Genomic DNA, 20,461 nt, shown 5'->3' with positions numbered 1-20,461 from the left:
ATTCTCGAGTTTCCACCTAGCAGCACAGAGAGAGAAGGAGAAAAAGATGGCATCCTTGTCTTAGTTATGTATTTGTGGGACGCACATGCTGGCCAGAGATCTCATCCCTGTGGTTTACAAACAGACCCAGGGGCATTACATCCAGCAAGTATAATACATTAAGCCTACAGGGCTCACAGAATATGTTTTTGTTGTCTGCTATTATCCTTACTTAACGCACACTGTTTGAAAGGATCTTAAAACACCAAAGCAGGGTTAATGTTCCACAGGAATAACAGGTTCAGTCCTACATCCTTTCTTCCCTATGATTCAGCCACAGAAAATTCATTTCTTAGTGGCTGACTGAGAAGCAAACAATCAGGCGTTATTATAACTGAAAGTTGGCATTAATAAAACATAAAGAGTAGAAACAGATCAAATATTCAACAGTTGGTAGTCAATGAATTCATGTTGCTAGTCAGACACTATTACATGCTGTTCAAACCAACAGGACCAGGAAACATTTCTCTATACTTAAAAAACAAAAAATATTTATTCCTGTTGCCTGTAAAAATCAACAGCAAATGTAAATACAACTATTTGCTTCTTTTTCTCTCTTCTCGTGTCCAATGAGAATCTCTCTTCTACAAAGAACAAGAAGAGACCAAGGATCAGTTCATCATATGGATTGTACGCAACAGCCCAAGTTTGGTCCCTCTCTCACTGCAGTGACAGCAACGTGACATTTCCAAGCAGAAATGCTTGCTGACATCACGAGTCGGTTTAATGTCATTTTCTGTACCTCATTTATCAGCAGCCACTTAAATAATGAGGCTGTGAAGGAAAACAGAACTCAATAGACTCCAGCCTTTGCCCATAACGTTGCCCGCCCTTCATAGACTTGGGAAAGCCCTTGATTCATATCTTTCTATAGATCAATAATCTCACTGAAACATTTTTATGCTACAGATAATAAAAGACAATAACTTTTTTGCAATTCACATAAAATCACAACATGCAATACGAACTGAAATGAACTGACAGTGGAATGCTGCCTCTGCACTGAATCAGAAGCAGCACTGCAAACATTAGCCTTTTCCTCTACAGGGAGAATGCTGAGATAAGAGAAAAGTGCCAGTCTGTGGGTATCGTGCTGCTGACTAGTTGAGTATTTTGGTCAGCCTTGATACATGTCAGTACTGACATCAGATGTAGACAGTGAGAAACAGTAATAAAACAACTGGGCAGCAAAACATCAGCTGCTGAGGAAAGTGCCCAAGAAGTAAAGGCAAAGGCAAAGCAGTCTTGTCACATTCACAGGTTTAGCAAGAAAGATCTCTCACAATCTCTTCTCTAATCTGTTCCAGTAAAAAGATTTGTAGGATGGAAAACGGCCACGAGACAGAGACCTTTCCTACTATTCCTTCCTTTAAGCAAGTGGACTGTGTGTACCCTATGTAAAAACGGGGCTAGAAGGAACCTTCTGGTCATACTTAAAGACTAATGTTTAATACAAGGTGTTTTCCAGTTCTCCTCTCCTTCCACATAAATGGGATATCTACAAAGTTAAAAACATGCCTGTGGTTCACAAGCAGTTGCCAGGCAGCTCTTCCCAGGTGAGTGGTAATGCAGGTGCATTCAACTCCAAACACTTCTTGTAATGCATTTAGATAGAGGTGATAGTTTAGACCAGGGAGATTAGGTTGTAGGATTTGACAAGTAATCGGCACATGAGCAGAGCGAACTAAATCATTCAGCGTTAGCCGGTCTCTTGGATTATTCATGATGCAACAACTAATATACCAGGCATGTAACAGAGCAATTTGCATTTTGCTTTGTTTCCGCTCCTGATTTAGATGCCATTGATAGCTGTGACAGAGCTGTAACATTCGCAACAAGGAAGAGCAGAAAAAGCAAGGTGCCTTCATTTCCACCACGCTGCAGCTGGTGTGGGATCTTTGATCAGACTTCAAAAGCCTTAACCTGTGCTGCTACAAGCTGAATCAGTATGTGCAGGATAAGGGATGAGGGAATGAATGGGATACAACTAGCTGAAAACCTGCTCTGCTGTCTGATTCTGAAAAGATTTCCTAGTAGCTGGAGAGTTCACTCATTCACATTCAAGCCCTGAAAGAGTCTATTTTTCACAGCTTCTTTGCTGTAGTGGGAGAGCAGCCTGGAGGAGTGTTACCACTCTCTTTGTTCCCAAGGCTGTAACTTGGCTAAATTTTCTCATGCAAACAGACTGATGAGTCATTTTTTCCTTCTCACTGGACACCTTTATTTCTTTTTACCAATAAAGGCATTCAATAACGTCGTGAATTGCCCTGAAACATCAAAGGATTATGTAAACATTAAAAGATATATACACTGCATTTTCAAGTGCAAAGCCTTTAACTGTTGCTTAGCATAGAACAAAGCTGCAGTAGAAGGAACCATTCATACCAAGAGGAAGGGCCTCCCAAGAAGCAGTACAAGCACAACAGTGACCTAACCTGCACTGGCTTTGGTGTCCAACAACTCCATGTAACACATGAGCAACCAAAACAACAAAAGAACTCAGCAGACAACTCAGCTCAGCAGTAAAAGTTGGGGTAAAGTAGGAAGAAGGAGGGATGATCACGGCAATGGAATTCATCTTCCTAATAAACCAAACTGTAGGTTGAGCCCTGCTTTCCTGGAAGTGGCTGAATGCCTGCCTGCCAGTGGGAAGAAGTGAACGAATTTCCTTGCTTTTCTTATGAGCACAGCTTTTGCTTCACCTAGAAAGCTGCCTTATTTCAACCCACAAGTTCTTCAACTTTCACCATTCTAATTCTCTTCCACTCAGGGGAAGTGAGTGAACAGTCGTGCTGTGCTGAACTGCTTGCCCGAGTTAAACCACAACTTGGTACTTGTGTTTCACCGAGCATTCAAAACACTCAAACGCCTCACAATAACGTAGTTTCAAATTCATAAAGTACACTCCCATGCAACTAATTATTATGTTCACTGAAAGAAAGATGAGAGTCAGCATTTTGGAACTTGGATAAATGAGTAGCTGATTTTTGGACTATTTAAGGCAGCAGGATTACTTTATAAATCATAGAAATCCAACTATTTTATTGTCTGTTGATTTTAGCAGACTGCAATTTGGTCATATAGTAGAAAGAGAGGATTTCCTATAATGGAAAATGTATACTTTTTTGATTATGGCCTCAAATACTATATGGTGCAATTTCCCCTGCTAATAATAGAGGCAGCACTGACAAGTAAAACATGATGTGGAGATCATCTCTTGCTACTGTACCAAGAATATAAACACTTAAACTACTGTCTCAGAAAGTCACAAAATACTGAATACTTGAAGTATATTACAGTATACAATGCATGCAGTTCCTCAAAGGGGGTTATTCATAAAATCCCCTCAAATATATCTGCAGGGCATTGTTATTTGTTAGGATAATTCAAACCAGTGCAAACTTACCAGCAGACAGTGGATGAAGAAGCTGACTGGAGGGAGGATTAATTGAGCTGAATGGTAAACCAATACATTGACTCCCTGCACTCAGGGGACTGTAGTGAAACTCCAGATGCCAATGCTTGAGTTAAGAATCACAAGTAGGTGAAAACTGTGTGGACTATACCCAGAGAAGGAGATGGCACTTTGCAGCTTCTGGCCTAATAGGCTGGTAGAGCAGGCAACACCTACAGTGATTTAACACTGTGAAGCAGACTTATACCACTGAGTTATGGCTTTCATTAAGATTCGCAAAGACTGCTATTGCAATTCTAGCTTCTCATGGCATCTAAACCCATTCTTGAATACGAATTGTCCTTACTCCTTTAGAAGTGTCAACTGGAAAATATTTTACCTGCCCAGCTGTGGCATTGTGTTTTTCTCATTCTATTTAAAATAAATCTTTTGTTCACAGTTCTTTATAATAAACATCAGATCACTTTAGGACGAGGTATAAAGCCATGACTGGAGTCACCCTAAAAGGGTTCTGTTCTTTTTAAGAGTTAGGGTGACTATCAGGCCCCTTAAAAATTGCCTTAAGTGACTGTCAAATATCAAGGAAATGATCAAAAATAAAGACAACAGCTTTGGATTTACTGGTAAAGAATGAAAGTTCTTCTGAATGGTAAGCAGTAAGTCAAGCAGTGGGAATGACAAGTTTCCTTCTGCACCCTCCTGTATTGTGGCCTAAAGCCTTCAGTGTCCACTGAACAAGAGAGCAGAGGGAACACAAAGAAAAAAAGGGATTGTGTTTCTTTTTTTTAACATTTTAACTGTGACTCTTTAATACACAACTGTTTGCTTGTTTTACATTTATAGAGAAGAACGGTCTACACTGGTAGGCTTTTTCACAGCAGTGATGGAGCAGAGCAACCTGCTGTCCCTTCATATGATGGGAACACCACGCTATTAAAATCCTGGTAATATATTCCATAGCTAACGATGAATAACACCCCAAATAAAAGTCACTGTGACACTGCACTCCCACATATACCGAATTGTTTCCTGCAATTATTTTCCCTCTATTTATGTATATACACGTATATGTATGCTAAGCACTTATTTTCCAGACTTCAAAATAAGAATAGTCAGTGGTGCCATCCAGACATCCCTTTCCCTTGTACTCATGAATTTTAGGACACAATGGCAAAAAATCCATCACATGCTGTTCCTCCTCCATCCAAAACAATAGATGCTGCAAGAACAAAATAAAAGCCGATTTCAGCTTGTTAGAGCAACTGCCGCATGTCGCACACCAGGCGTGGAGTGCCCAGACTACAAAGGATGTGCCCTGTCGTTATGGCAACCAAATACAACTTTGTTACACACAGTCATCGCTGTCACCTTGGGTACAGCGATCCAGCTTGGCGGGTATCTGTGCCCACACCTGCCTGGCTGCATCCTGCCGTGTGCCATCCAGACACCACTGCCCCACAGCACAGCTGGGCTTACCCAGGCTCCCCAGGGTTCTCCTGTCCCCCGGGGCCCCAGAAGTGGCAGGAAGGCACACTGCAGCTGATTAACACTCTGCTGGAAAGGATGTGAGTGTGACGTCTACAAGTCACCATCCTCAGAGATAGCCATGGCTCCCACACCTGTTCTGGTTGAACTGGAGAACTAGCTTGAATCCCTCGTTTAAAGCAGAAATAAGGAGGTGTAGCACTTCTCTAATGCCACAGACACCATCCACTCCATCAAGTCTTATGCCTCTTTGCCTGACATGACAAAGAGTCGATCCCATCCATCCCCTGCCAGCACAGGGGAGCACGCAGTGTTCCCCTTTCCTCCTGGTTCCCAGCCTAAGCCTCCTTCCCTTCCCCACATCACCTGCTCAATCTACTCACTGTTTGCTGTTTCAGTGTCTCTGCTTGAGTGTGAACTTGAGGGGGTTCACCAGCACACAGCAGTGCTGTGTTGAGGTAAGACAGTGTGACTTCTCTGCTTCAGGTACTACCATGGGTAACAGCTTCCAGCATTCAATGATTCAGTTCAGTATGCCTAAGGGAAGAGTATTTTTCTCAGGCTTCTACACTGCTTTGCCCCCTTTTTTCACCACTGCCACGCAGAGAACTGCTGTAAATGGCAAACCGGGCCTTGCTTGACCTCAGCCACAAGCATTTGCATATGCTTCCTGGGCAGGTTTCTTGGAAGACTGCATCTGGATGCTGCTACATCACCCATCATCAGCTCATACTACTGCAACAGAAATAAGTCTCCTTCAACAGAGCTGCAGCTAGCAGGTGATCCCAAAAGGCCCCTTCTGACCCAAGTGATTCCGTGACCGGAGAGGAGGCAGAGGGCAAAGCTGCAGCATGTATCCTTACAGTGTGAGATGTGCTCAGTACAGATGGTATGTGATGGTCACAAAGGATGGAGCAGGATGGGGATGAAGGACATCTTGTGAACTTTCAGATACATTTGTAGTACGATGCACTGGCCTTGCATAACCATGCATAAGTACATAGCAGACACAGTCTGAAGTGTTATGGTACCAAGTTCTAGCTGTGGCAGGGTAAATTAAAACTTACTTACATCTAAGTTTGGCTGAGTTGACCTGCTTACAGCAGCAATGGTTTCTGCCCATAGGATATACTGATGTCTGTATTTTCCCTTTCAGTCTTCCTGCAGTAGCAGCAATGCCACTCAGTCTTCACAGCATGCTGTGAGCAGGTCCGGGCTCACTCTGACCTTTGCTGCTTGCTCAGTCCATGCCTGCAGCACTCTCTGCCTCCAACTCCCGCTTCACACACAGCTGTAACAAGCGCAGCACCTTCGTTAAACCTCTGCATCCTGACTGCAAATGTAAGGTGGCCTCAAAGACAGGCCACAGTCCATTAAGAACGGTAGGATCAGGACCCTGAAGTGTATTCAGAATTGCGAGGGGAACCACTGGAGTGTGCAGAGCTTTCTTGTGGTGAGCTCCTACCAGCACTCCTTCCGCCCCAAAAGACACTACTACAGAGCATCTGCACGGAAGGTTCAGCAGTGGCTTTCACCTTCTGTGCAACACATGGCACGGACAGGGACCTAAATCTGACATTATATGAAACTGTGAGAGATTACTAGACGCCGTTTTATCACCTACGCTGCTTTTAATTGCTTTGAAGAACTCATTTATCTTCACTCCAGCAACCTCTGGCAGCAATCAGTTCAGACACCAGCACTCCCACACACGCACAGCAGCTCTTTTTGCAGCCACACACCTCTTACCATAACAGCTCCATAATAACCAAAAACACACTCATTCTTTTTGCTGTTCCAATACACCTATTTAGACTCCGCCTCTGATAAAGTCTAAAGATTGCGTGCTTCTGAAAGGCAAGAAAATGCTTCATCATCACCAGGAACGGGCATTAAATTCCTGTCTGTGTTTTACAAACTGCATAATCAAATTTCAATGGAGAATGTGCAAAGACTGCAAATCTATAACAGACATAGGAATTTACATAAATAACAGATATGAATGTCTGATGTTTACAGAAATAAAACTGCATGCTATGCAAAGTAAAGCCTGCAAAATTAAACGTTTTATTATGCTCATTTTCCAGGCCAAGGCTCTTTGTATGTTAATAAGTACAATATGTGTGAGGTGTTTCAGTCCTATAATGCAGAGGAAAACATCAATAGAAAAGACTCTAAGCATATCACTGTGCTATGTTGCCTACAGAAATTTAGACTCAGATGCAAACTGGGGGCAAACAGAGACTGTTCCCCCCTAAGACCTTTAGGGTTAGAATTCCCCAGCTAGTCCACTCAATGCATGAGCAGAGGTTTGTAAAGCAAATTGCTTGCAAGCACACAAATGGCTCCCATTGGGGATCAAGAGAACCAGATATTTGCTTCTGAGGCAGAACGCTGCCCAGTAATCAAGTAGTACCCATTCAAACAGAAATAAGGATGGGAATCTGCATAAGTTAACATACAAACTTTGGCATTATTAACTAAGATTAAAAAGAAACCACCTTCCCCAAAATCAAGGAGCGGCAGCACAGCATGTAGCCAAACACACTGAGCTGGTCAAGGTCACTCTCCTAATGTAGAGAATTGAGTTAATCCTCTAGATGAATGCAGCACGTGTTGCACTCCAAATGAAACTGCATAGGCTCCAAATAAAAGACCATCAACTACTGCTATAAATGCAATCAAATGGCTGTAAGTGTGACTAATACCATTCGATTTTCCTCTTTCCAGTAAGCCAGCAAAACAAAGAGGACTGTTGCGCTGAAGGTGTGCATTGTTTAAAAGGCCAAAAGGTGTCTTTTCTCCTAAATTTTAAAACTATTAATCAAGCATGAAATAAACAACATGCGCAAGTCAAAGGTTAATATCCTCAGGTCTTTATTGTACTATAACAACTCACTTCTTTTCCATTAACACCACTACCTCCTCCCTGCCTTTCAACCCACAAACTGTTCTTGCTCTGTGTCCCACTGATTCACACAACCAAAAAGTAGTAATTATTTAGCACTTAATCTTCAGAAAACTGCTCCATAGAAAACGGGCTTTGTCTTCTGTTCGAAACTCTGAATGGAATGACCACTAGAGAGAAGTAATTGCTTCATGCCTCTTTAAAGTGTTTGCCTAGATTCCGTTTAAGTTTTGTTTCATTTTGTTTTTAAGGAAACAAGATTCACCAGAACCTTGAAGACAAAGGCTCCACATTAAAAATATTGTAGGCAAGAGGATAACCAAGCACTAGGGAGGGAGCAGATCTTGATTTTAGAGATAATGGCATTAGTCCAATATAGATTCAAATGATTTAAACAGTGCGACTGTAGACATTCACCAGTGCTTTTGAGCACAGAGCATGGCTCTAATTATATCTGAACAATTAATCTTTGCAATTGTGATGTTTAGCATGTTCCTCTCAGTGAATATATTCTTAATAATTGGGAAATTAATTAAAATTGCTATCTATAGAGGTGTCAGAAGCCTTCAGATTAAGAAAAGAGAGTTGGTAGCAAAGAGAGCATAAAATAGCTCCTTTCAAATGGATGTTCTGTTGTATTTACTTGGGGGGAAAAAAAAGCAGTATGAAACATTAACGTATAAATTTATACCTTCTCCTCAAACACAGCAACTTGTACCAATTTTCTTTCATTTTAGCAGGTAGATATCAATGGATAAAACATTCTGGCTGTTTCCATCCAAGGGAACACTCTTAGAGGACAAGTTATATCACTGCCCACAGACAACCCTACAACATGGAAGTTCAGAATGTGTTTCCCTAGTGCTTCAGGACTAACCCACCCAACAAGTAACAGCCATTAACCTTACTGCTTGGCTTCCCTTTCTTGTGGAGTTTGTCATGGTTTTGTGCTGATGCTGTCAATATTCTACATCATAAGTTGCTCTGGCTGTTAAGTCCTACAGCAAAGGCACTGCATGTGTATTTTGTGCAGCAGGATGAGTATTTGGCGATAACTCGAGAAATCTTTAGTGCCAGCATGGGGGAAAACCTGCATGTTCTGGTGCTCTTCACAGAGATTGGTGCTGCCTGAATTCCGGTGCCTTCATATCTGCTGCTTGCTCTCCTGCACACCTCAGGCAATGGGCTGTAGAGCACAGACATGAGCTGCACTTGCCAAAGGCAAGGGAAATCTATTTCAGGCCCTCAAAGTGGAAAGCAGTGGCATGGGTCAGAGAACACTATCAGCCATTTAATCTCACAGGGTCTGTGAATGAGAAGGATGGGAGGGCTGGGTAGAAGAACTAAGATTTCCTGGTCTCCTCCCCAGGGCAGAAGAGGCACAGCCAAGAGCTATTACACACACATGCAGCTAGGCATGAGAACTCCGATTTTTAAACAAACACCCAGGCTTTCAGCAATCTGTGGAATAGAGTTAAAAATACACATAAATTAGTCCTAAGCCCTTTTTACCTTGTCATTACTCGCTCAGTACTTCAAGTGTAAAAGAAACTGCCAGCTAGTTCAAATCCTGCAAGAGAAAGGAATCAAGCTAAGAGATGATGCTGAGACCATCAGTACATCAGTCTAGGACCACCGCTGTCTGTAAGGGAGTGTGTTGGCCCATTATCTGCCTCCTGAGAAGGCCCAACTCACTCCTTTCACTCTGTGCTCTGCAAGGAAGGGGACACCAGTCCTGTGGCTCTCACTGTGTGAAGAACAATGTGCAAACTGGAACATCAGAAAAGTTGTCTGCTTCTGGCACAATGTATTGCTTGCAGTCCAAATACCCCAGAATCTTTTTGCCACCTAACAGCTGGAAGAAATCAGGACTTGGCCTGATCTTCAGGACTTGACTGATCATCATAAAATGAAGATTGTTGGAATTCGATGCCTTAAAGCTTCTCCATGAAAAAGTAACGTGATATTACTAGCAAGAGTAGCAGTTTGAAAGTGGATGTAACATGGAATCATTCTGCAGGTAAATCTCAGATATATTCAGGTCACGAACTCAACTCCCTCATTACTTCTGAGCCTGGAATTCATTTAATAGAAAGAAATAAAACGTGAGAGGGAAAGGAATGAATTATCCTATTTTAACATCATTGAATTATGCGCCATGAAGTTACTGCACTGAAGTTTTCATCAGCAGTAGGAGATGGTGTGTAAGCTGAGGAGCAGATCTGTCAGGAACCAAGTACAGCTACATCACAAGTAACATTTTTACTGGACATGGTACTCCAGATGTGGCCTCACCAGGACAGAGCAGAAGGAGAGGATCACTTCCCTTCACCTGTTGGCTACACTCGTTTTAATGCACCCCAGGATACCACTGGCTTTCTTGGCCACTAAGGCACACTACTGGCTCACAGCCAGCCTGCTGTCCACAAGCACACCCATCTCCTTCTCTGCAGAGCTCCTGCCCAGCAAGTCAGCCCCTAATCTGTACAGATGTGCTCAATTCTCAATCCACCTCACTGCCCACTCAATTATCCCACTCATCCTTAGCTTACCTACGAGGATGTTATGGGTGACCGTATCAAAAGCCTTGATGAAATCAAGGTAGACAACATCTCTCTCCCCTCAACTAGCCAGATGGTCATGAAATCACAGAAGGCTACCGGATTGGTCAAGCGTGATTTCCCTTTGCTGAATCCATGTTGATTACTCCTGATAACCTTTTTCTCTTCTGCTTGTTGGAGACTGCACCCAGAGTAAGTTGTTCTCCTAATGGAGCTGTCTTGCAGTCTAGGCAAGGGGAATCCAAAGATTTTTCTTATTTTAGACTGCTTTGTGACCAAAAACAATCGTTAGAAGGCACGTCAGGATAAACTCATTCTCTCTGGAGACTACTAGCACTTATAGGTCACTAATACTAACCCTGGAAACTACCATTTAATATAATATACTTAACTGAATCCAAGTCCTCGTGATTACTAATCTTCATTATTTCCAAAGCCTTCTTCAGATTTCTTTCTCATTTTAAAAAACCATGTATGAGACATTCAGAAATGACAAACTCAGTAGAAACAACAACATTAGAAGTACGGCTGGCAGAATCACTAGGCATTAATTTCTGCAGCTGTGAAAGTAACCAGTCCAACATGCATCAGCTGAGTGGTTTCTTCTTCAGTGTGGCAACAGATAATAGATACAAGAGACAAATTTGGCTCTTTCCCTTACTTCAGCAGGGCACTGACTCTGCAAGAAGAATTAACTCAAAGCTGTTAACTACTCCTTGCTAGTCAACATTTAAGCCTTCCATTAGCCAATGGTTTATCCATCCTGAAACAGGCAACGTGCAATAAAGAGAAAATGAAAAAACAAACCAAAGAAATGCCCAGAAACACAAGAGTCTGGCAGTGTCCTCCAAGATTTCCCAGGTAGTCTGCCAGATGTCCCTGAATTAGTCACCTGACACCTACAAGATCACTTATGGAACCTCAATTTCTATACATAATAATGTAATCTATTTGCAAGAGAAAGATATGCAATGGTACATATCCACTAAGATCTCTCTCTCAAAAAAATGAGCTATCTGTAAACTTTTTACCCACTCCCTGAAAAAAAAATAAGAATGCATAAATCTAATGTATTCAGTCTTAATCGTCCAGCTAAGTACACTAAATGAATAGGAAGAGAACAGGTTAGTAAGTAGAAAGAGTTCTGAATGGACTCATTTATGGATGAGATCACATGAAATTATCCTGCAGCCAAGCTACTGTAAATAAAAGGAACTTGGTTTGGTTTCTAATGCAGTAAACCTTTTAAAAAGCAAATTGCAGAGCTTTAGTCAAAACTGACTCAGTGTTAAAGTCAGTGTTTAATAACTGACTCTTGCTGAAAATGGGCAGTTACAGAGACATAACGAAATGACCACTAGGACACGAGCATAATTTAAAATGCACTGCAGAAAATGTGGCTTTAAATGTCATCAGCACACAGACATCTAAACTAACTGCGTACCTTGTTAGGCTCGAAGTACCACTTTCATCTTTTTAACACCATTATCTCATTCAAGACTTCCATAAAACTCTACCATTCATCAGCAAAATCTAGTCCAAGAGTGGCAGTGATGCAGATTGTCATTTTGCCTTAATCTGTTCATTAATAAAATGTGATAGAAAACTACATATATAACAAGAACATACACATTTCTTGTGTGCTGCTTATAGAAATCGAATTATGTAAGTCCTTCCATTCAAATCCTTTAACTAGTTATTATAAAGGAACTAAAGAGCTCATCCAAACAGATGTCTTTTCAGTTCAGAATGTGCCAAAAAGGAACACAGCAATTTGTGTGCTACAGCATGGCTTTTCTAGGTCTCTTTACCAGAGAAATGGAAAAGTTAGGCTGGAGGTAGCTCATGTAACAGAAGAAATATGGTCAAGGGTACTGTGAATTATTCATATTATCAGGAGGGCTGTGAGGGTAGTGAGACTACGCAGGTATAATCGAAGTCCATAAAATTATGTATGTCAGTGGGATGTGTTTCTGTCCTTAACTCTTGACAAGGAAATGAAAAGCTTAGTACCCCATCTGCATGTTTCCTGAATATGCAGGAAACATATCCTTCACTTCCAAGGACAGTGACTCCACCACTTCCCTGAGCACTCCGTTCCAACACTTTCTGAGAAGAAATTTTTACTGATATCCAAGCTAAACTTCCCCTGGCACAACTTGAGGCCATTCCTTCTCATCCTACCACTGTTAACCAGGGGAAGGGGCTGACCGCCACCTCACCATAAACTCAAGCAGTAGTAGAGGGCAGTAAGGTCTCCTCCCTGAGGGTCCTCTTCTCCAGACAAAACAATCTCTGGCTGGCTTGCATTCAGCTAAGCACAGCCCAACACCTCCAGCCACGCTCTGCACAGCTGTCCAGACACTTAGCCCCAAATCTGTAGCACGGCATGAAGTTGTTGTGACCAAAGAATAGAAGCCAGCACCGTGGTCTTGTTAAACGTCATACAGTTGGCTTCAGCCCGGTGATCCAACCTGTCCAGATCCCTCTGAGGGACCTTCCTACCCTCAGACAGATTAACTCTTTGCCCTAAAGTGTCATTTGCAAACTTAGGGTGCACTCAATGCCCTTAACCAGGTCAAAAAACAAAGATACTAAGTATGACAGGCCTAAATACCAACCACTCATGTCCAGTCGCCAGCTGGATTTAACTCCATTCATCACCACTCTTTGAGCCTGGCTGTCCAGACACTACTTCATGTTCTTTGAAGCCCATTCACCATAAAGTAAGAAAAAGAGGAAGAACCTACACCAAATGCAGGCATTAAGTGGGAATTATGGACACTTCCGAGAATCATCAAAGCATGATCCTTTGGGGCATCAAAGTATGACCCCAGAGGAGCAGGGTGCACAATGATGGTGATGAAAAAGGATTGAACTGGAGTTACAACTAAAACTTACTAAATATTTTACTTCATTGTTGGGCAGAGAAAAGAAGGAAAGAGCACAAAAGTTATTGTTCTTTAGAAATCATTCATAGTCTTTATCCTGATGATAAAAATCTCAGCAAGGTGGTTTTAAACTGTTATCTGACCATTTGGTACTGTTTATTTCTACCCACTGTTCAGCTTGAAACCTTCTTATTGATGCAGAACTTCTTTGTCTCATTGCTGAAATTATCTCCAGTGCACTGCCAAAATAATGACAATGCTGTGACAATCTATGAAGGTTCACCTTCGTTACCTCTGCATTACAGTGACACAGAACCACAGGGCTGCTTTGATATTCAAGAGAGAGGACAACAGGTTACAGAAACAAACCATTTGTTAGCAAGAGAAATAATTCCTCCAAGACTCTCAAAAATAGCAGCCCAGTTCACTTATTACTTCAACAAAATGAAGACCTATTTACTTTTTTGTTGTTCCTACAAGCAGTTCCACCCCCCTGCCCCTCTCCCTTCACAACCTGTACCTCAAAACAAGCACTTTAAAAAAGCACTGTGCATCAGTGTTGATTGTGGCAGTGCTCTTCCACCTCACCCACTCTTACTGAGGCAACTCCCATCTGCAAAGTTATCCTTCTTATCTTCCTTCTTATCTTCCTCAGAGGCACCCTTAAGAAATCACACCACAAAACACATAATCACAGCAGTTTGTATCTGTGATGTACAGATAAATCTTCAAAAATAAAATAATACTGATTTTACTTATATTCCTTAGTAATTTGTAGAGTAACTCAGTGCCTACAGATACACTTTTAAAACCAAGCATGTAGCCTGCATTGTAAAGTAAGATATATTTACTCTTATTTTAACTCTTTTGGCAGTTTGGATGACTAATCAGCTTTGTCTGTGGCAAGTTAAAACTTTCAGTAAGGATGTGTGGATTTATTGCTTCCAGAAAAGTGATGAATTTGCAGTGCCCTTAAATAGATCATAGGAATCCTTATCTTCTTAGGTTTCTTTTTTTCCTGAAAATTCCTCAGTTGTTCCATCATCACTTTTTAGTCACCACTTTTTAACTGCCAGTCTGTAAAGGCTACTGTAAATATTGCCCGTTTTATTTACTTCCTCCCATTTTACTAATTTTTAAGGCTTAATAACTGTGTATTAAGATATACAGCCAAAGACCAAAGATGAAAGTTTTATAGTGCAGCTGGAGTTAGGCTGTAAAGCCTGCTTATCTGTAGTAAACAGAACTGATCATAATGAGCTATTAGACAATTTTAGTTTCAATATCCTATTCCGAATTGTCATGTTATCTAGGAGCAGTTTTCATATCAATTAGATGCTATCATTCTACATAAAGCTGAAGAAGGCACGGACCTGTATTTGAAAGCCAGATGGAATTGAGCCCACTGGATAAAAATATCTAGACATTACATTTACACTCAAGAAAAGGTAACATCTCACTGTATAAAGTAATTGACATCACTGTGAAATACAGCCAAGTATGAGCAAATCAGAACCTTCCAACACAGCAGCTACTCTTGAAAAAGGTAATTACACCATAAATTCAGATTTCTAACAGTAAACTTGATTAATGCTTAATTTACCGATCAACCTATCTCCCTTGCTGAAGATATTTCTTCTCAAATCCAAAAGAAGTGATTCTCTTAGTCGTCAGCAAACCATTTTGTTTCAAGCAGCATCCATCATCTTGCCAATGAAAATGTCAATAGCACAGAGAGAAGCAGCACAGTTATCTAATTTTTCCATATAGACGGAGGTATCTATGTAATAAATCTAATATGAAAAATATCTCGTGTTGTTTTTACGACACGTAAACACATTTGATCTATTTTCCCTCAAAATCAAATTATGTAGAACACCACAGGATCTCCCACTTAAAAGGCAGCTACTATTAACTTTTATCTCTCTACGAGCGTGGTTCTGAACAATCAGAAAACCTCAAGTTTTCTGTCACTGACAGAACACTCATTAAAATCTGGTAAGACAACAACTGCTTCTATTTCTGTAAGCTCTCAGTCGAGCATTCTTTTTTCTGCTCTTTAATAGCCCTTAGGCCTTTTTTAACTCTACGCAAATGTTTGTCTGGTTCAGTATAAACCTGCACTTTCTTTACTAACACTGCTATTCTACTACTACCCAGTTGTTTGCAGTGAGACAACTTCCAAAACCATCTGGGACCACCTGTTCCAAAGCCCAAGTCACTACCCAGCAGTGCAGCATGATGCGTAGAAGTAGAACAACCGGTGATGATAACACTGCCATATAACAGAAAACAATTACGGTTTTTAAATGAAGTGTAAAGGCTGGCAGACATAATGGCATGACCTTATTTTTCTTACTCGTATTCCTCATCTGTCTGCTGGTTTGTCACTTGCAATTTGTTGAATTAGTCTGAAGGAACATTGCTGTCTCATTTGAGGCAGGTGGAATACATTTGCTGCAAGGAGCTGTGAGCCTGGCTGAGCTCTCTAGGCTCCACTTACAAGCAAACACTGTGAAGCAAGCTGTGAAGTAAGCAATGCTCATTGGTCTATTCCTGATAGACCGGGACATCATCTCCTCCCGCTGAAGTCAACAACATTCATCGGGTCTTACTGTTAGCTGGCCCCATTCCCTACAATTTCCCAGAAGCAGCCACTTTTGTGTGCTTTCTACTGACTTGCACATCTATGGCTATACGAGGGAGCACTGATGTTTGTAGTGCCAACATGCAGCTCTTCATAGGACACCTGATGTGCCTGCAGACTGCTGCATAAATCAGAGCTCTGAGCAGCTGGGGAGAACTAAGAAGTTCTGCCAGAAGAGGCACCGGCCTTTTAAATGGATGCATCAAGGTATTACTTTAAATTTAGATGTGAAAGTAGGGAAAACAAGTGAGTAAAGGGGTGCAGCCACTGTCAGGAGTAGAAAAGAACTTAGAAACTAAAACATTGTGCAATTCATCGTTACATATTTGGGCAGAATGTTTCAGCAGGGAAGTTTTAACACAGCCATTTCCTACAACAACTATCAGGGAAACGCTGAGCATCTGGACAAGTCTCTGGTTTTACACTGACTAAATCCTAAGTATTCTAATGGTAAGCACAGCACTGGGTCTTGCCAAACATATATTATACTGACGAGCATGCAACTCGGTGCAGAACATAATCAAAGGCACAGCAGTGTTCTTGCCCCTCCGTTGCTTGCTTCCCTGACATTATACATGAAAGTTTATCTTGCAGAGGTGGGACAGATTTCACAAGCCAGCATCCCTCTGCGCTAACAACTTTCCACACACACACTTATCCTCTCAGTAATAACTGATCTGCATATAAACAAACCGGTTCTGTTCATGCAAATATGAACAGCTCTCAGGCAGATTGCTCCATCAGCACGTGCAGGCAGCCCCACTGGCAGCTGGTACAAAAACAAGCACAGCACAGGTGCAGGTCAGAATCCATCCTTAAAATAAGCAGGTCCCAAGTGTAGACCACCTCAACATGGAGGCTAAGTGTAATATTTAGCATTAAGTAGGTAACACTTCTCTTAGAGAAAATCTTTATTGTTGCATCACAGCACAACCAAACATAATGAATTTTTGATGGTCTGTAGAATAAACCATATTAATGCCATCTGAAGCAAACATTCCCACACTCAGAAAAAAAGCAACAGGACATTCAGTGACCGAAAATGCCACCAAGATCAGCACCCTGCCCAGCACAGCACCATTTGCACCTGTATTTCTAAGTCTATACCAGTGACACCAGGGTGAAGGGATGGCTTTATGAAGGACCCTGCCAACTCCTCACCATGATAACAGCCAGCTGCTCAAGCGACGTATAACCCAAACTATCCTTTACAGCCATCATCAGGCTGAAATTTCAACCAATTTCAGTGATTTTCCCGTGGCATTTTTAATTGGATCAATAGCATTCAGCCATTTTGAACACTCTGGTGGCACACACGGACTGACACACACACACATATGTGAGCACTCCCTTTAATGCAGGCTAATAAAGGTCTTAGGAACTTAGGAAAGTGAGCGTTATTAAAGGGTTATTAAAGGGTTCCTCGGCTCTCAGATCTGATTTTTGCTCATATTTAAAGCCCGCAGTAGGGGAAAGAGGAGATTTTTCTTTTCCTCGCAGCACTTCAGAGTCAATGCACTTACCGAGATAGGATCTGAATTCCATTCTGCAAAGCAGAATGGTTATAGCTAATTGGCAGGCGCGCACAATTTCAGAACCAGATCTCGTAGATTAAGCTCATTACCCCGAGCTTTTCATGTCAGACTCCGAGTCCCGGCGTAACCCCTTCCCCCGCCGGCTCCCTCGGCGCCGCTCACCTGCCCGCTCCGCCCGCAGCCCGGCCTCCCTCTCCCGCAGCGCCTCATCCCGGCGGGTCCCGGCCGCGCTCCCCGCCCGCCTCAGCTCGGCTCCCTCAGCGCTGCCGCTGCTCGGCGCTCCCCTCCAGCTGACGGCCTTTTTGAGCGTGAACGCTCTTCAGGCCACAGCCTACGCCTTTCTTTTGTGTCTGGAAGCCGGGAGCAGTTGCTGGGCACTAAGAACGAGCCAAGCTTTGTGTTGGCAGAGACAAAAAACTATTCTCGCCCTCAGAGCACCACAACCCCCCAAGTGCAGCCCAGCTAAAATGAGAAGGCTTTAAGGGGCTTGAGGATGCTCCGGGATGAGGCACCTTCTGCTTAACAGTAATGGTTCCCAGTCTCAACCCAGCGCTGGATATTTACAGTGGGAATAAAGCTCATCAGAAGCTCGAAGTTGCTGTTAGTTTGAAAGGAATACGTCATCTTCAAATATGCAAAGCAGGCAGAACGCTGATAGCTCCGAGTTTCTGACCTTGCCTCGCCGCTGTTTGCAGCGTGCACTTTGGCTTTCCTGTAATAAGATCACCTTGCCACCAGATGATTATTGATCACTGGTGACAGAAACAAAAAGCCCTGACCACAGCCATCTCCTCCTCGTGCTCAGTGAAACCCAGCACAAGAAACGACAGATACCCCCTTCAACCGACTCACAGACACCACAAGCTCATCTCTGGCTGGCAGCCGGAGGGGCAGGCTGGCCATTGAGCCATGGGAAGTTGTAGCACTGCCCCACATGGTGCACGGCTCCCACCTGACAGTGGTAATGGGCCCAGAGGGACAGAAATGGGCAGAATCTCCACCACCAAACCCAAACCTGCAAGGCCTACCATGTAGTACCACGTACAGTCCAGTGCTGCACAGGGAGCAGGAGGCAGGTGGGGCTGAGCAGCGGGGCTGGCACCAGCAGGCATCTCAGCACCATTGGGGCCACCAGTGCCACCACCAACCCATTGCCACTAACAGTGAGGTGACACATCCCTCATCCCCAACTTCTCCGGACCGGCCCAGCAGGCGGGTGAGGTGCGGGCTATGGGGGGAGAAGCTTCTAGACCATCCTGCCCGCAGGTTTCCACAATGAGCATCCCCTGAGCCCGGCACCCGATCGCTTCGGGCCAAACCCTCCTCGGACGCTGTGGGCTGACCCCAGCCCGCCCGGGGCGCTGAGGGAACAGCCCCGGGTCCGGGGAACGGCCGGGGAGCGGAGCGAGGAGCTGGGATGCGGCGGTGCAGGGAGCGGGCGGCTGCGTCCTCGCTCGCCGCTGATTTTAAGGTAAAGTGCGTGCGATCTCTCACCCTCACAAAAGGGAGAAGGAAGGAAAGATGATCCAAGGAAACAAACCAGGCAGGGAAGGATAGGGAGGGGGGTCGAGGGCTGGGAGGGGGAGAAATAAAGGAGGGAGAAACAAAGGGAAGAATAAAACCCTCTGTGGGAACAAGCAAACAAAGAGGGGAAGAGGAGCTCGGCGCTCTTCCCGGGGGTAACCCCCCGCCGGGCTCCCCGGCTCCGCCCGACGTGCAGCCCCAGCCCGCGGAGCACCGCGCAGGACCCCGCGACCCGCTGCTGCCGCCCGGGGAAGTTAGCGGTGCTGAAATACCCCGCGGGGCAGGGACACCTTACCTGCCGGCTGTCACTCCTCGGGGGCCGACGAGGTGGGAGGGAAGAAGCGGAGAAAAAAAAATAAAAAAAAAATAGGGAAATAAAAATAATAATAATAAAACCACCCCAGTTTCCGAAATTGCACCGCTCGATCAGGTTACTATGGAAATCATCTCGAGGAGGCAAAAAAAGCAGCCAGAAGCCACACTCATCCTCTCCGCCTCCGCGAGGGACCGCGGCGCCGGAGCCGCTACCTCCCCCGGGCGCAGGTTGCGCGCTCCCCGCTGCCGCGCACCGGCAGCCGGCCCCGGCCCCAGCCCCACGCCGCACCGCCAGCGGTGCTGCCCCCCGCCGCACAGCTGGAATTTAAAGGGGCCGCTGCCCCCGCCAACGGGGCCGGCTGGGTGTGCCGCCAGAGGAAAAGTTTCCCGCGGGGGCCCGTTGCGGAGGGGCTGAGATAGGGGCACGAGGAGCTGGGGGAGGGAGCGAAGTATCTGCTGTGCGCAGCCCGAGGCGCTGTGAATTAGTGTATGCGTAGCAGCAGCTCGCGAAGGCCTCAGCAGGGCTCGGCTGCAGGGAGAGCGGTGCGCTAGGCAGCCCCCGCCTCAGAGTGGTAACGTGAGCGTGCAAAGGGAAGAAAAGGTATAAAATCCGGGGGGAGAATGAATGCTTCCCATCTCCTCTGTCCTGGCCCCTATAATATTTAACTGTAATTAACAGACCAGAAAAGAAACAAAATCAACAGTGGTGAAAGGTGCCATCCTACCTCATTTCCTTCCCCACTGCCTGAACCTTCACCAACCCCACCTGTCCCAACAAGTGCACTTGGCCCAACAGAGTCATCTAGGCTTAAAGCCAGTGCCCATCTGACACCGTGCTTCCGACAGAGCAGTGCCAAACACTGCTGCTCTCGGGTGCAGATTTGGCGTGAGCCGATGAACAGGGCGAAGTAACTACTGCTGCAGTCTCCAAGCTCAGTCCTCACACCCCCTGCTGTGCCACCTGCCCACCTCCCACTACACGCCCCTCTCCTCCTGCAGTGTGGCTCTGGCTTGGCCACTGAGGGACGGCTTTACCCCACCTAGAATATCTCTACAAGTTTTTGCTGGTAGGGGATGAAGCTTCTGAGTTTTTCTGCTCTTACAAACAGCTTGAAGAGCACGGAGAAGTGAGCTCTGCTCT

General features: G+C 44.2%; 1 protein-coding gene across 11 annotated transcripts in view; it reads right to left on the bottom strand.

The window, feature by feature from the left end:
• The window catches only part of NAV3 (neuron navigator 3), a 489,648-nt gene extending 470,276 nt beyond the window's left edge, over positions 1 to 19,372 (bottom strand). For all 11 annotated transcript variants that reach the window (XM_015857110.3, XM_085537405.1, XM_085537384.1 and 8 more), the window contains exon 1: positions 19,301 to 19,372. The gene's annotated coding sequence lies outside the window, so the exon portion shown is untranslated. The remainder of the gene's footprint in view (positions 1 to 19,300) is intronic.
• Positions 19,373 to 20,461: the final 1,089 nt, after the last annotated feature.

Source organism: Coturnix japonica, chromosome 1, assembly GCF_054131305.1.
Source record: "Coturnix japonica strain WE chromosome 1, WE-NBRP24, whole genome shotgun sequence".
NCBI classification, from domain to species: Eukaryota; Metazoa; Chordata; class Aves; order Galliformes; family Phasianidae; genus Coturnix; species Coturnix japonica.
The sequence above is the reverse complement of the archived record's forward strand: the minus strand, read 5'-3'. Positions and strand labels throughout refer to the sequence as shown.